At 36.2% G+C, this 15639-nt stretch overlaps 1 long non-coding RNA gene across 2 annotated transcripts in view; it reads left to right on the top strand.

The window, feature by feature from the left end:
- LOC132017376 (uncharacterized) overlaps positions 1-14578 on the top strand; it is a 99675-nt gene extending 85097 nt beyond the window's left edge. For both annotated transcript variants that reach the window (XR_009404249.1, XR_009404250.1), the window contains exon 3: positions 14440-14578. This is a non-coding gene — a long non-coding RNA (uncharacterized LOC132017376). The remainder of the gene's footprint in view (positions 1-14439) is intronic.
- Positions 14579-15639: the final 1061 nt, after the last annotated feature.

Genomic DNA, 15639 nt, shown 5'->3' with positions numbered 1-15639 from the left:
CTTGGGTGAACCCCACAAAGACTGAGCAAAACAAGCGTCTGTCATCTATCTATTATCTATCTATCATCTATCTATCTATCATCTATCTCTCTATCTATCTATATATCTACCATTTCAGATATGTATATATAGGCATTTATGGAAACTTTACAATTTGGCCAAATAGCATCGTGTATTGCTTAGGGATATCTGTATATAACAGTATAAAGCAATTCAAAAGGATGATGCCCACAAAATTCAGTAAAGTATTCAGCTCTAATGTTCAGTGCATAGGAGATATTCTCTCTCTCTCTTTTTTTTTTAGGATTTTAAAAAATTTATTTATTTGAAAGACAGAGATCACAAGCAAGCAGAAAGACAGGCAGAGAGGGAGGAAGGGAAGCAGGCTCCCCGCTGAGCAGAGAGCCCAATGTGGGGCTTGATCCCAGGACCCTGGGATCATGACCTGAGCCAAAGGCAGAGGCTTAACCCACTGAGCTACCCAGGTGTCCCAGAAGATATTTTTGAGGAAGAGTAAATAAGGGTCTGAACTGTATTAGTGAAGCTCTCTTTCTTAAACTGGTTAGTGATATAAAACATGTTCTTATTATTCTGCAGGCTTTTCTAAAAACAACTTAAAAAGAAAACAAAGAATAAAAATATGCTAACCATACACATCAATATCAAGGAACTAGAGAACAAGGCTAATAATATGCAATAGCGTATAACCAGAAGATTACTAAGAGAGGCAAAGCCTTGGCAGAAGTGATTGTGTGTGCGTGTGCGTGTGTGTGTGTGTGTAGAGCATATGTTATTAACTATAGAAAATATGAGATTTTATAAAGATCATATACTAATACATTTGAAAAATTATAAAAATATAAAATGCTGGAATTGACACTGGAAGACAATTTTTAAAACTTGTCTACATTAATAACCATTAGAGAAATTGAAGTAGTGGAAATATATCCTACAGGTCCCCAGTTATAAACCTCAGGCCCAGAAAGTCTCCAGGTGAGATTTCCTAAGCTGCTCCAGAAAACAGAACACTTGTTCCAGAAAACTAAAACAACTAACTTTTGAAATGAGGTAAATATAAGCCAACTTCAGAACTGGATTAGTATAACAGCAAGAAGGTAAATTATGAGCCTATAAAATTATAAACACAGATAGAAAGCTGCTGATCAAAATATTAGGTAACTAAATGCAAGAAAGCTTTAAGAATACCTTATAATCAAGTGGGGCTTGTCATTGGAATGGAAGAAGCATTTAATATTAGTAAATCTATAATTTGCATATTAATCCTTAGATTATATCAAAATTAAAAATTGCTTTATGCCAAAAGATACAATTCATAGTGGGAGAAGATATTTCTAGTGTATACAGTAGACAAAAGATTATTATCTATAGTATTATTAAAAATCTAAGAAAAAGGGCGCCTGGGTGGTTCAGTCATTAAGTATCTGCCTTTAGCTCAGATCATGATCTCAGGGCCCCGGGATCGAGCCCCACATCCGGCACCGTGCTAGCTAGGTCCATTCAATCTGCTTGTGTTCCCTCTCTCACTATGTCTGTCTCTGTCAAATAAGTAAAATCTTTAAAAATAACTCTAAGAAAAATCATTGATACAGAAAAATAGTAAATAATATATATGGATAAATCACAGAACAGCATTTGTGAGTAGGTAGTTAACATATTAAAAATTCATCCTCACTTGTAATCATGGAAATGCAGGTTGAAACCAGCAAGCTAGCATCACACTGACAAAAATTTTAGAATTTCACAGGTGGGTGAAGATAAAGAGAGGAGTGCTGTCATGTACAGCAGTGGTAGTGTACAATTATGAAGCTACTTTGGAGAGCAATTTTGCAATTCATGGCAAAATTGAAAATACTCATACTGTATGGCCCAGCTATTTTTCTTGTAGCTTTATTCACTAGAAAAACACATCTGTGTGCAGTGCAATATGCAGAAATATGTACATTGCCAACTTGATCGCAAGAGAGAAAAACTGGAACATCAAATAAGGATGTTGATCACTAAAATGTGTTGAATTCAGACAATTTATTCAGCAACCAAAATTAATAACATTGATCTATATATATATCGATATGACTGGAATACAAAATATAATTTTGAATAACAAAGCAATTAGTTAAACGATAGAGGTGTATATCAATATGATGGAGTAAATCACAAGCGTAATATTCTAAAATGCACTAGAAGGACACACACTAAAGTTATGATGGTGGACACTTCCTGGCAGAGGCGAGGAGGAGGTGGGATGGCAATCGTGGTCAGAGGGATCTTCAGTTTTATCTATAATTCTTCAACATTATCCGCTTTGTCCTCTTCGGACTTTTTTTCTATTACCCTCCCTCCTCTTCCTCCTGCCTCTTTTCTTCCTTTTCCCTTTCTCCTTTCCCTTTTTTCCTTCTTTTTCTTTCTTCATTCCCTCCTTCCCTTTTCCCTCTGTCCCTCAGTCCTTTCTCTTCCTTCTTTTCTTTTGATACAGGCTTATATGACTTACCTAGTTTTTTAAAAAGCGCATGTAGAAGTTTTTTGTTTGTTTGGTTTTTGGTTTTTGGTTTTTTGCAGTCAATATAAGCAAATGTTAACAGCTTTCCGTTCTGGATGGTGGGCATATTATTATGTTAGTTCTATTATTCTTTGTATTTTTTTGGTCTTTTAAATGTTATTTTTCAAAATAAAAAAAAATGAAGCCTAGATTTTACCACTGGCAGATATTTTTGGTGAACTACTTTATACTAATTTCTAGAATTAGTTTGCGTTTAGTTATCACTGTTAATTAGGAAAGTTTTATTGTGATATCTATAATTTTTCAAGCATGTCCTGAGAACACTGGATTCTGATGATATTCATAATAGTCATGATCATATTCACGATATTCAGTTACTATTAAGGAAAAGAAAACTAGACATAAAATATATAGGTCAATATGGGAAGTTTTACTCTTTCTGAATACCAGAAATGAGAATGTATTCTCAGGGATAGAGGGAATGAGCTCAGAATTTTTTAAAGGAATCTTTAACTGGCCTTGAAATAAAAGTGTATACATTAGTTCTCTGATAAAAAATAAAATTCTTGGGTGCCTGGGTGGTTCAGTTGGTTAAGCTACTGCTTTCAGCTCAGGTCATGATACTGGAGTCCTGGGATAGAGTCCCACATCTGGGTCCCTGCTTGGCAGGGAGTCTGTTTCTCCCGCTGACCTCTCTCCTCTTGTGCTCTCTCTTTCACATACTCTTTCTCAAATAAATAAATAAAATCTTAAAAAAAAATTAACTTCTCCAGAATGGACATGGTCATGGATAACCTTGGTAATATTCAATGCATGCAAGATTTTTTGTGACCAGAATCAGAGTGAAAATCAACTCCACCAGGATAATATCTTGACTTGACAGTGACATCATTTTCTTTTGAAGAACCACAGTAGCTCTCATGTATAGTAAGTATTGCATATTGCTGAAAATGATATTCATGGTGTTACATGACTTGACAGGTGACCGGTATTAAAATTGCTTTTATTTTTCCTAAACACAAAATACCCATCTGACTTTGATTTCCAAAATGGCTTGGCACTATTCATTCTAGAATGTTTTTGTTGAAAAATTTTTTTATTCCATTTGGACAGTTGTTTGCTGGTGATGCTCCTATCATCAGAAGAAAAGTAAGGATGAGATTCTAAAGGTCTTAAAGCCAGGAAAACCAGGGACGGGCATAAAATAGGTCTGGCTGTGCAACAGCTAGATCAACACATAGAGGATAGACTTTGGATCTGGAAGACAACCTGTGTTGAGCTTCTGGATGTGCGTTCAGTCTTCTTTCAGCCACTTTGATCTCATTTGTGTAGCATGAATAATTTTAAGCTCTCTTGTGGTTGTGGTTCCTTTGAAGATTAATGAAATAATGGGTATAAAATGCTAATTGTTATTATAGGGGTTATTTATCACAATGACACTTTGTCAGTTTCTCTCTAATTTCACTTCCTTGTGCAGCAGTATCTATTCTTTTCATCCGAATTTTATAGCATTTTCCCTTTATGATTTCCTACCTATATTATAAGCTTTTGTTCTATTATTAACTTTCTGCCTCTCAAATCCTTTGTGGAATATAAAATATAAAGAAAATTATAATTTTTATTATTTATTAATAACTATAACCACCTGATTTAGATCCCTTGTGAACAAGAGTGAATGTGGGCCAATTAAGTCATTCAATTTATCATGAATATATGTGTTCCTTTCCCAAACAGATGTAGGGGGTTTGGAAGAAAGAATCATATCTTTCATGTCTTACAATTTCCCACAGTGCGCAGAGTGGTGGTTTGGTATGTTCTAAATTCTGACATTCAACAAACCACAAACAAATTATACTTAATTGCTTTAGTAATAAAATATTACAACCTTAAACCTATTACTTGCCTGTATTACACCTTACAAAAAATATATGATCTATTTATAAATGTTTCTACTAGGAGTTACATCACTCGTCCCTGCCACCCCCTCCCCACTCCAAGGATTTAAACTTGTATTTTTATCTCCAAAAAACTCTTTCATTATTCTGGACACAGGCTTTAGGATGTTATACTACTACAGGTTAAAAAGTACAATAAAAAGAAATGTTCTAGTTATGTGATACTCTGGTGCTGCTTTTGACGTAGAAATGCAGTGTTAAAAATCCAAACAATGGTTTTTATTACTCAGTTTAAGTGGCATTATTTAAACACTTAACTGTATAAATATGTGGTTGATATTTCTGAAAACACTAGTCAAAGCTAATATACATAGTGTTTTCAGACACTCTTCACTTGAATAAGGTTCTTTATCTGGCTACATTTCACTCCATATTAATAGAAGCTGAATTATGAAGAAATTCTGAGTCAAATATACAAATATATTTTAGTTTTTAAAAAGTGAATATGTACCTTGTATATGAACCAATGTTATAACTGAAGAAAGTAGTTCTAGATTAAGGATAGGCCCAAAAATCTTCAATGTGCTTATATTTTTAAATCACATATAAACCAAGAGGATTTGCCAACATTGAAAATTTAGAGTTTTGTGAGGCCCTGGACATTTGGGCATTTTTCGCACCCTATCTGAGTCATGTTAGTTGACATGTCCAAGTTTGAAATGACTTTGAATTACAGATTTTTTCCCACTCTGTTTCAGACTTTAGCTGAGTCCAAATTGGCTTGAAATCTAACTTGGTAAAGTTGAAAAATAGGCTTAAAAATAAACTTTATAAAGATAAAAAATACTTTTCACCTTCAATAATTTTTAAGGAATCTGGAATTTCAAGTTTGAGGTTTGACTAGCTTTATCTTTTTTTTTTTTAACTTGAATTTTGAGTTTAGAGATCCAACATTTGATACGAACTTCTATGTATAGTCTTTGTTTTTTCACTGAAAATCTATGATAAAGAAAAGAAAAAAATAATAAACATTAAAAGCAAACTTTCAGTAGGATAAAATTGACCTAAATATTCCATTAATAAATTTACTCTAAGTTTGAGAGTAAAGAGAACATTGCTCTCAAATAATAAGAAAAAAATACTCATGACACATTTAAAGTTTATCTAAAGAGCTGTCATTTGATGAATGGTATGGCTTGATGGCCAGAACTCTTACTCCAAAGTTGAAAATCAAGTTGTGACAGTGGATGTCTCATTGAATACTACCTGAATGATAAAGACTAGTAATACCTTATTTATATAATTTCACTGCAAACAATTTTTAACTTTTTATTACTTAAGAAAACAGAGTACCACAGTCAACCATTGTCAGTATTATTCCTGGAAAGATTTTTATTTTTTAAATCATTTAACAAATTTTCTATTGTATTAAAATATTGCAAACCTACCATAAAAAATTCAGAATGAAATAAAGATAAAAAATTTGAACTCCCCCACCTCTCTATTTTCTAGGAGAGACTATATTAACCTGTTGATGTGTGCTTTCCTGGTTGTTGAACGTAGTTAACAGATAAGATAAAAATATGTGAAAATATAATCTCTTTCTCATGAATTAGATAAGGACAAAAGAGTCAGAATAATTATTTCTTTTCTGCCTGAGCTAATTGAGTCTATTGGGATGAAGTTTGCTGCAGTTATTTGAAGACAGTTTCCCTGATCAGTTTTTACTATCAATTTATTTCTTAAAGTTATACCATTTTCTCTAGTGTAGAGAGCCAATTCTGAAATAATTTTGGATGATGCACATCATAGACATATTTGAGAAGACAAATTTTTTGATTGGTGCAAACTTTATTATACTCACAATTTCCACCTGAAGGATGTAGTAAATTCACATATGGACCACTAAGTTCTTATTGGGATGTTTATGATTAAAAAATTAATTAAAGAATACGTATAAACAAATACAGTGGTATTTGTCTGTAGAGAAAGAAACTCAAGCTGCCTAACGAGTAAGTGAAGATAGTTTAATCAAATTAGTTGTGCGACAAAAGTCAATATGAAGTTTCCAAAGAAAATTTGTAATGGCCTATCTTGATGTCAAATTTGTGAGCAGATAGACACAGCCTAGCATTTGCCTCTGGGACATACATTCATAGCTCTTTGGAAGAGCTTCTAAATCTCAGAAAATGCTGCCCCTATCCATAGTAAGTCACTTCACTCTAATAATCTTTGAATTTCTAGCTAAACTAGCCACTAATTAGACACAATTGTATCACTTAATCCTGCTAACACTAAGTAATCTACAAATACATAGTCTGGAAGCTCCTTGGCCAAGATAAGACTTGGTCTCAGATACCCAGGTGTTCTCGTGGCTGGAAATGCAGAATTCTAGGCCATGGCATTTCCTTCTCAGATTTCTTGCTTGCACTGTGGGTTTTGTCCCTCTTTTAGTACCTCATCCCATTTTAAAAAATTATTTTGAGTGATCTTATTCTTTGCTTTCTGCTCTGTTTTTGCCCAAGTTCCTATTGTTCAGTGTCTGTAGTCTTCTAATTCCCATTGCTTTTGATTATTCACCTTGACCTACTTATCTATACATCCCTCCATTAGCCACCACTCCTTTAGCGTTTGTCGCCTGACTTTGGTTTCTCCTGGTTTAGCCAATTTCACACCTGTGCTGCTGTGCCTTCTTTGTTTTGCCATGGCTATCTTTGTCCTGTACCTGTTTCCCTTTTTTAATCTTGCTGACAGCCATTAATAATACTGTCACCCAGAGTATATGGTCATCTGCTCTCACACACCCAATATAAAATGGTAGACTAGGCATTGGGTAATGGGTAGACATTCCACTCAAAAAGGGGAAAACAGTTGGTATAGCAGTCACTGATCTGTAATATACTGGAAATGTGGCTGGGCATATTTTGTCAGTTTTTAAATTAGGAATCAGTATTTTTTCCTGAAACTAATTCTCTGTGGATTTTGGTTTGCCCTCAGATTCTTTGTTCTATTTGTGATTAATCCTTACTTTCTGTAAGAAATGGCCCATGGTACAACTGGATAAATTCTGATTCCTCTTCCTGCTCAAAGGCTTCTCTTCATTTTGCACTATGTCCATTTCATTCCAAGCTGATATAATTCCTTTAAACACTTTATGAGCTTCCTGTGTACCAGTTAAAAACCTACTCCATCAGATAATGGAAACAATCCCCTATTTCTTCCAGAGAAGCCCTTCTCTATTTTGGGCCCTCTATGAGACTGTGTGAGAAGCCTTATTATTTAACAGAGGATATCACAAAACACGCCTTAGACTTATAGAGCCATTTGTTGGAAAATATCTCCAAGGTACCATCTGAAATAATTCTAAAGGTTTAAAAATTTTAGTGGGTAGAAGAAGAATCAATGAAACAAGATGGAATTGGGAGGGAGACAAACCATAAGTGACTCTTAATCTCACAAAACAAACTGAGGGTTGCTGGGGGGAGGGGGTTTGGGAGAAGGGGGTGGGATTATGGACATTGGGGAGGGTATGTGCTTTGGTGAGTGCTGTGAAGTGTGTAAACCTGGTGATTCACAGACCTGTACCCCTGGGGATAAAAATATATGTTTATAAAAAAATAAAAAATTAAAAAAAAATTTTAGTCACAATCACATTTTTCCAGATTTGACATGTATCCTAAGACCTTTTGACCTTGAGAACATTCCGCTGGAAGAGACTGGAAATAGTTTTATTTTTGAGGCCATGGTTTCTTTATAATTTCCTTTACATAATTTTGAAAATGGAGAAATTTCTTCTTTGTCTTTTCTTGCTCTATCCATGCCTTATAATATATTGCTAAAAGAAATCAGTTGGCACATTTTTTTTTTTTTAACATTCTGCCTGGAGATGTCCTTGGCTAGATTTATCAGTTTATGAGGCACATTTTCTATTTTTTATGTTACTCCAGACAATAGTTTCTATAAACTTTATCAATAAGAACAATGATGTTTTTTCCTCAAGCTACCAATAACAGTTTTCTCCATTACCTTTAAGCTCTCATTGACAATTCCTTCAAAGGCCTTTATACTTCTGAGAGCAGGTTCTTTAAGGTACCTCCAGCTTTTGCTCAGTTCCCAGTCCCAAAGTCAATGCGTACGTTTTGGGGTGTTGTTTACTGCTGTTTTCAGCAGTATCCACTTTCAGCTAACAAATTCTGTTTTAGTTATCAGTGCTCTGTAACAAATTACCCCCCAAATTTAGTACCTTAAAATATATATTTTTTGTTTTGTTCATGGTTTTATGGACTAGTAATTCAGAAAAGGCTTAGATGGGCAATGCTTGCTTGGGATATCTTGGCAGTTGGGATATTGTTGTCTGAAAGCTCAGTTGGGCTGAATGTCTAAGATGTCCGAAGCACATGACTAGCAATCAGTGTCACTATTCACTGGGAGCTCTCAGCTAGGGCTTTTGACTGAGTGCCTTCCTGTGGTCTTTTCAGCATAGTAGTTTCAGGATAGTCAGACTTCTTTCATGATGTCTGGTTCCTTCCAAAGAGTGTCTCAAGAGGACTAGATGGAAGCTATATTGCCTTTTCTAACTTACTCTTGAAATCACACTGGTTATTCCTTACTCTATTGGCAGAAGTACTCATATGTCTTTCTGGTTTTAAGGCAATGGGGCATGGATCCCCACCTTTTGATAAGAGAAGTATCAGGAATTTGAGACCATGTGTTAAAACTACCATACCAGGATAAACATATTGACAAATTACCTTGACAATATGTTTATTTACCAATTAGACAGTGGAGAAAACTGCTCACTCGAGCAATGCCCTTCATGCCAGGCTGATTAAATTATTTCTGCAGCTGGTCCAAATGTGGTCAGTATAGCTGTCTGTCTTTTCTCCTAACCACAGGACTGATGAAAAAGCTGGCTGTAAAATATTAGACTCAGCATCTTGGCAAAAGAAAACAGGGCTCTCAACAAGGCATATCTGGTGACAAAAACAATTTTCAGAACTTTATCTTGTGATGTAGACATGTGGTTTACCCAATATATTTTTTTTCTTAGTTTGTTAAATAACTTCGAGACTCTGCTACCTTTCTTAAGGTAGTGATAATGGGGTTCCACAGTGTTTCACAAGAATAAGAGTCTAAATCATAAGAATGCAGATTTAGATTTTCCTTGCTGGAAAAATTATGGAATTCCACCACAAATAGCCATAGGTATAAGATGTCAAGATTGTCTTTAAATGCAGAGGGGACACTTGAGAAATTTATAGGAAAGCTGTGACCTGAATGGGAAAGATTCTGCAATTTTGCAACAACTTTCCTGGGCTTTCTCATTATGGTAGCTGGCATGACTGTTGCTTAGATTGGCAGAGCATCTTCACATAAGAGTAGAATTGCAGAACGTCCAGAGTATTAAATTATTAAGTTAATGTAATACCAGAGAGGAATTTGAAGTGCTGAAAATTATTTCACTGAAGATAAAGATAAAAAGAAATCGGAGTCTCCTCATCATTAATCCTCTCATCCTCTTATCTCTCTCCAGATCAGTCTTGTCCTTTCCTGGTGGTCTGGTGACTTCCCCCTCCCCTGCCTGCTGGCCCTCCTCCCAATTATCTTCACTGGAATACTGGGTCTTCCAATTCTTCCCCACATTGTTAAACTTTCTATAGGGTATTCCTGTCGCCTCAACTTAACTGAACATTAATTTGCTCTGATGACACTCCCTTCCTCAAACTGATTGGGAAAAGAATCTGTACATTTCTTTCTCCCCTAATTCTGGGATTAGAAGATTGAGCCATATTTCTCCTAGCTCTCTATATCGGCATGAACCTTTAATTCCTTCTTCTTGAAACACTTTTGTCTTGGCTCCTGATGCATTATTCTCTTTCATTATACCTTTTCTTTTTTTCCTATTCTTTTTTCTTTTTTTAAATTTATTTGTTTATTTGAAGGAGGTGGCGGTAAGGCAGAGGGAGAAAGTCTTCAAGTAGACTCCTGCTGAGTGGAGCCTGACCTGGAGCTTAATCTCATGACCCATGAGATCCTGACCTGAGATAAAACAAAGAGTTGGATGCTTTACTGACCAAACTGTCCATTATACATTTTCTTTACAAACTTTCTGCCTTGGTTCCTTCACTTTGCCCTACCTTTTTGAGGATCAGTATTCTTCTGGATTTTTACCTGTCTAAAACTATGTGCATCATCTCCAACTTTTTATATCTCTTCTCTGTCCCCCACCTCATTCCCCAATACTCTTACTCTTTTTCTGTAGTTTTTATTTTAGTTAATGATATATCCACCCATTTGGCCACCAACCTAAAAACCCTAGAGTCAACTGTCATGTCAATCCATGATGACATATGGTAGATGCTACTTCTAAAATATTTCTTAATTCAACATTCATTAGTCAATAACTGCCATTGTTTTAGTTCAGATATCATCTTCTCTAATCTGGTCTTTGAATTCTCTTACTCGATTTCATGTTCTTCAGTTTCTTGCACAACCAACCCATTCTCCCTATTGAAGCCACAACGATTTTTCTAGTACACAAGTAGAATCATTTAACTTTCTTTTTTTCAGAGTACCTGTCAGTTCTCAAATCTCTGCAGGACTAAATCCACTAAACCAGCCTAGTTTTCCAGTTTCATATCCTGCTTTCTCTTCCTTGTCTAATGGGATCTCTTTCCACTTGCTTAAAATAGAGTATGATGTGTTCTCTAACACTGCATGTGTGGACTATAGACTGTATATTCCCAGCATCTGGAGAGTATTTTCCATCTTTCTTCCTTTTTTATTTTTAAGATTTTATTTATTTATTTGAGAAAAAAAGAGAGACAGAGAGAGCATGAGCAGTGAGAGAGGCAGAGGAAGAGGGCGAAAAACAGATTCCTTGCATTGTGGGGAGCCTGATATGAGGCTTGATCCCAGAACTCTGAGATCATGACCTAAGTCCAAGACACTTAACCTACTGAGTCACCCAGCCACCCTCAATCTTCCTTCCTTTGAGAAACAATTCTTTTTGAGACATGGTTCAAAATCATCTCCTTTGAGAGTTAGTTTGTTTGTTTTTTTACTATAGCACTTAAGGAGCAGAATAGAATAAACAATATTTTTTGAGTGTTAGGTATTGGCCAAAGCGTTTTTCCAAGTATTTAAAAATTATTCCATTCAATCTTCACAATAGTTAATGCAGTAATTACTATTGCCCCTTTATAGATGAAATCAAGGGGGTGAATTTTTTTTGAGTTTACTGGGGGAAAGATTGTGTCCACTTAGTTCTGTGGCCTTCACACCTAAGTCACTGACCACCTACAGTAAGCACTTTGGTAAACGTTTATTGAAGGAAGAAGAATGGAAAGCTATTCCATAGAGCATGAGTTACAAAGAGGCCAAAAAATCTGTAAGAGAAGTTCTCAGAAAAATAGGAATTATTGCAACATAAGATAGGAATTTGGAGTAGAGGCAGAGGAGAAGATTTTTTTTTTCCAAAAGGAAAAGCAATACTTTGTGCTCTAGGTAATAACACTTTAATGTTGTTATTCATGGGAATACATGAACATAAGGATTAGCAAAGGATTAGTTTCTGCATATAATAATGTGTGGAATGTGCCATCTGCTAAGGTACCAAGTGAGAGCTAGATAAAAATAAATATAATAATGCTTTATATTTTACAAGTTAACATTGTTTTCAATGTTTTATATTTTTCCAAGCTGACATTATTTCTCAGAATGTTAAAAAACAAGATCTTATAATTTTAGCTTTTGTCTCTTTAGTCTGTCTTACCACATTTATAACTCAGACAAAATTTGAAAGCCTTTAAATAGGAATATGTATTTTGATATATTTTGGGAAATTAAAAACTTAAGGAAGTTTCAAGACCTTTTAAAAATTTTTTTGATAGGTATGAATTAATGTTTATATAACTAATATTTGAGGTTCATGTAATTTTGCCTTGTATTAAATTTTAATCTTTCTAAAGTGCCAAGTCAATCAGCATTTTAAAATATTAGACTATGAAACTATTAAAACATTGGTGAATATTTTTTAAAAAGGAAGAGATGCAAAGTAAACTTGAAGAAAAACCATGGGTATTTGTCATGTAAGACCAATTGCATTTACTTTTTTCTAGTATACCTCTAGAATAAGTCAGGAACTCCTAGAATTTTAGAGTGAGGTTTGGAGAACATTTTACTACCAACCCTTGGTTGTAAAGCAAGCAAGTTAGGCAAAATTAACTACAGTTAATTTAGTGAGAATTAACCAAAGCAGAATTAGAACCAGTGACTCTTACCCAACACATTTCCAAATCCTTGATTTCTCTTTCTTTTCACTATTGTCTATAAAATAAAATGAGTGCTTTATTATCAATGGAAGCACAAACTATCTGGCTGATGACATTGCAGCATTGGCGTTCGTTTGTTAAGGAAGGAGGGATTCACTTAAATTGTCTCTCTATCACTTTCCCTAGAATAGCCTCAAAAGGCCAAACACCAGTGTTAGAGGCATAAAATGTGATAAATACCCTGAAAATACAGTGTAAGACTCTAACATGAGGAGTTACCAGAAACATAACTTAGAGCAATTAGGAAGGATGTGCTTATCTTAGGTCTTCCCAGATTATATATAACCCTGCATTTTAGTATAAAACTGCCAAAGTTAGTAATAGTTTAGTTTATTTTGGGGGGAAGGGAGGAAAGACATTCAGACAAGTCAATTAAGGAAGAAATTCTTGCTTAAAATGCTTGTGATTATAAACGTTCATATTCCCTATGTATTAAATAAAAATTATTATTTGTGCACTATTCACTCCTTTTCATGCTCCAGTCTTGAGTTTTACTCCAAAGGGTGGAAGGATCTGCTTTAACTCAGAAGGTTTTTGAAGATTTCCAGAACCAGGGTCCTTGCATTTCTCCCGCTAGTACTTATCCAAAGCAGAGGTATCCGGCTCAGGGCTTTTTGAGAGAAAGCCCTTTGATTGTCCTGCATTTGGCCAGCTTCCAGCATTGCTGCATGATGATTAAGTGTGCTTTTACCCAAAAAAGTTCAGAAAAGCTTAAATTATTCTTGAAAAACAGAAAGCGTTATCAGACTTTTTACACAATGTAAAGCCCAGATAATGTCCAGCTTTCCCTACCTCTAGACAGATGCGGCAAAGTGACCAATCACCAAGAGCACGGAAGAGATACAGATCTAAAGCCCAGAAGTGCAGCGTGCATTACTGATGCCTCTGTCAGGTACCCCAGTGCTCGTTTATCTAGTGTCATTCCCTGCCCTCTCCTCTGACCTTTCCAAATATCCAGATATTTATTTGAATTTTCATTAAGCCAAATCTGGGTCCTTCTACTTTCCTTATTGAGGAAAGGGAGCTGGGTGCATTTAGTTTTGCTCTTTTTGTTTTATTCAAACCAGTACAGAGACTCTGATACACACCAGGAAAGATTGCTAGAATGGAAGAATGAACTGAAGTTCAGGTGCCAAGCAGGGGATGGGGAAAGAGAGACTCTTTCAAATTAGGAGATGATACAACTAGGTTCTTGCATGGCTTTGTGAGAGACTTATTATTTTAGGGAATAGTTTATAATTGCTATCTATTACACTGCTTATAATAGGATGTCCCATATTTTAGGTATTTTCTTACAGTAGAAAACTAAAAACCAATTTCTATCTTTCTCCTATCTTCCAAACCAGATCATTTTCTGGTAGTTTTCTTAACTCTCTTACCCTCAACTTGGCCCAACCTTCACATGCAAGCTTTTTTCTTTATGAGACATCCTGGATGCCAGCTATAAAGAGTCCTTGTCCCAGTTCTGAAGGGACAGTCAGTTTCTTGGCTTCCATTAAGCTACATGCTCAGGTGCAAGCAGACAAAACACCTTGGCACACCCCCATCCCACCCCCCAGTGTGATTTTGTTCGGAACCCACTGGAACAACGTTGACTAAACCTGAGCTGTCTTATTGGTTTGCTCTTGGAGTTGGCCACCGATCCTCGTTTGATTTATCCACTGTTATGTTTTGATCTCTCATTCCCCTTCAGTGCCGGTCCAGAGTCAAGAAGAATCATGCAGTCATTCATTTACTGGATTAACACTTGCCAGCTACTAAGGGATATAAAATAAATGAGATGGATGTGGTCCTACTCTTCAGAACTGCTAAATTTGAGAATATGGATAAGTAAACAGGTAATCTAAATGCTGGGGAAGAGGAAAAACAATGTTATTAAGTATCATTAAAGGAGGATGCTTAATCCATCTGGGAAGATCAGGGAAGGCTCTGAGAAACAGTGACGGGTAAGTCAGGACCTAAAGGGTGCGTTGAAGTCAGCCAAGTGAGACCTGGAGAAAGGGTTTCAACAGAACCAATAGCATGAGTAAAAGTCTGGAGAAGACAGTGCCTAATGTACCTCAAGAAAGGGAAGTGACTGAGCAGGAGGGGGTCACAGAGTATGTGTGTTTGTCAGAGTATGTGTGGAGCTGGGAGCTGGGAGAGGGGACCGAGGATGGGGAACAGTAAGTAGAGGCTGGACTTTGTGAGGCAAGAAAACCAGTCTTCACTTAACCTTAAGGGCACTGGAAAGCCACTGGAGAGGGACATGGCTGGATTTGTGTTTTCACAAAGGTCGCACTGGCCAAGGAGGGCAAATGGGCTGGAGGGCACAGTTAGGAGGCTGGGCACTAGCAGGGTAAGAGGACATAGAGACATGTCCAGGTTCAGTAGTACTGAAGGGTGCAGGGAAGTGGGCAGACAGGAGAGAGGTTTAGGAAGCAGAACCAAAGGATTGATGGCCAATGAAGTGTAGGGAGTGAAAGAATGGAAGGAGGCACCCAGGACATCTTTGTTTCTGGGTTGAACAACTGAATGAATTATGATGCTTTTTTGTGTGTGTGTGAGCTAGAAAAGAAGAAGCATTTGGTTCTTCTGATTCTGGATGATCAGCCATAATTTCTTAACCATTCTTTCTTTGTCCCCCTTTCTCACCCTAACTGTTTTTGTCTTTCCCCCATTTCCCTATTTTCCTGCAGGCAGTGGCCAAACTTAACGCGAAATACTTTCTCGCTTTGTTGTGTTTTAGAGGTGCTTAGTTTTTCTCCCATGAAAAACCTGACCTTATCATGTTCATGCATTTGTACATACTTCTCTGTCAGACATGTTCCCCACCCTTTATCTGTCAGGTCAGATTTGCCAGGCTCTTAGGCCCAGATCAGCCCAGACCACCGCTGCAAATCCATTCCCAGCG

This window comes from Mustela nigripes, chromosome 5 (assembly GCF_022355385.1).
Source record: "Mustela nigripes isolate SB6536 chromosome 5, MUSNIG.SB6536, whole genome shotgun sequence".
NCBI lineage: Eukaryota > Metazoa > Chordata > Mammalia > Carnivora > Mustelidae > Mustela > Mustela nigripes.
The sequence above is the reverse complement of the archived record's forward strand: the minus strand, read 5'-3'. Positions and strand labels throughout refer to the sequence as shown.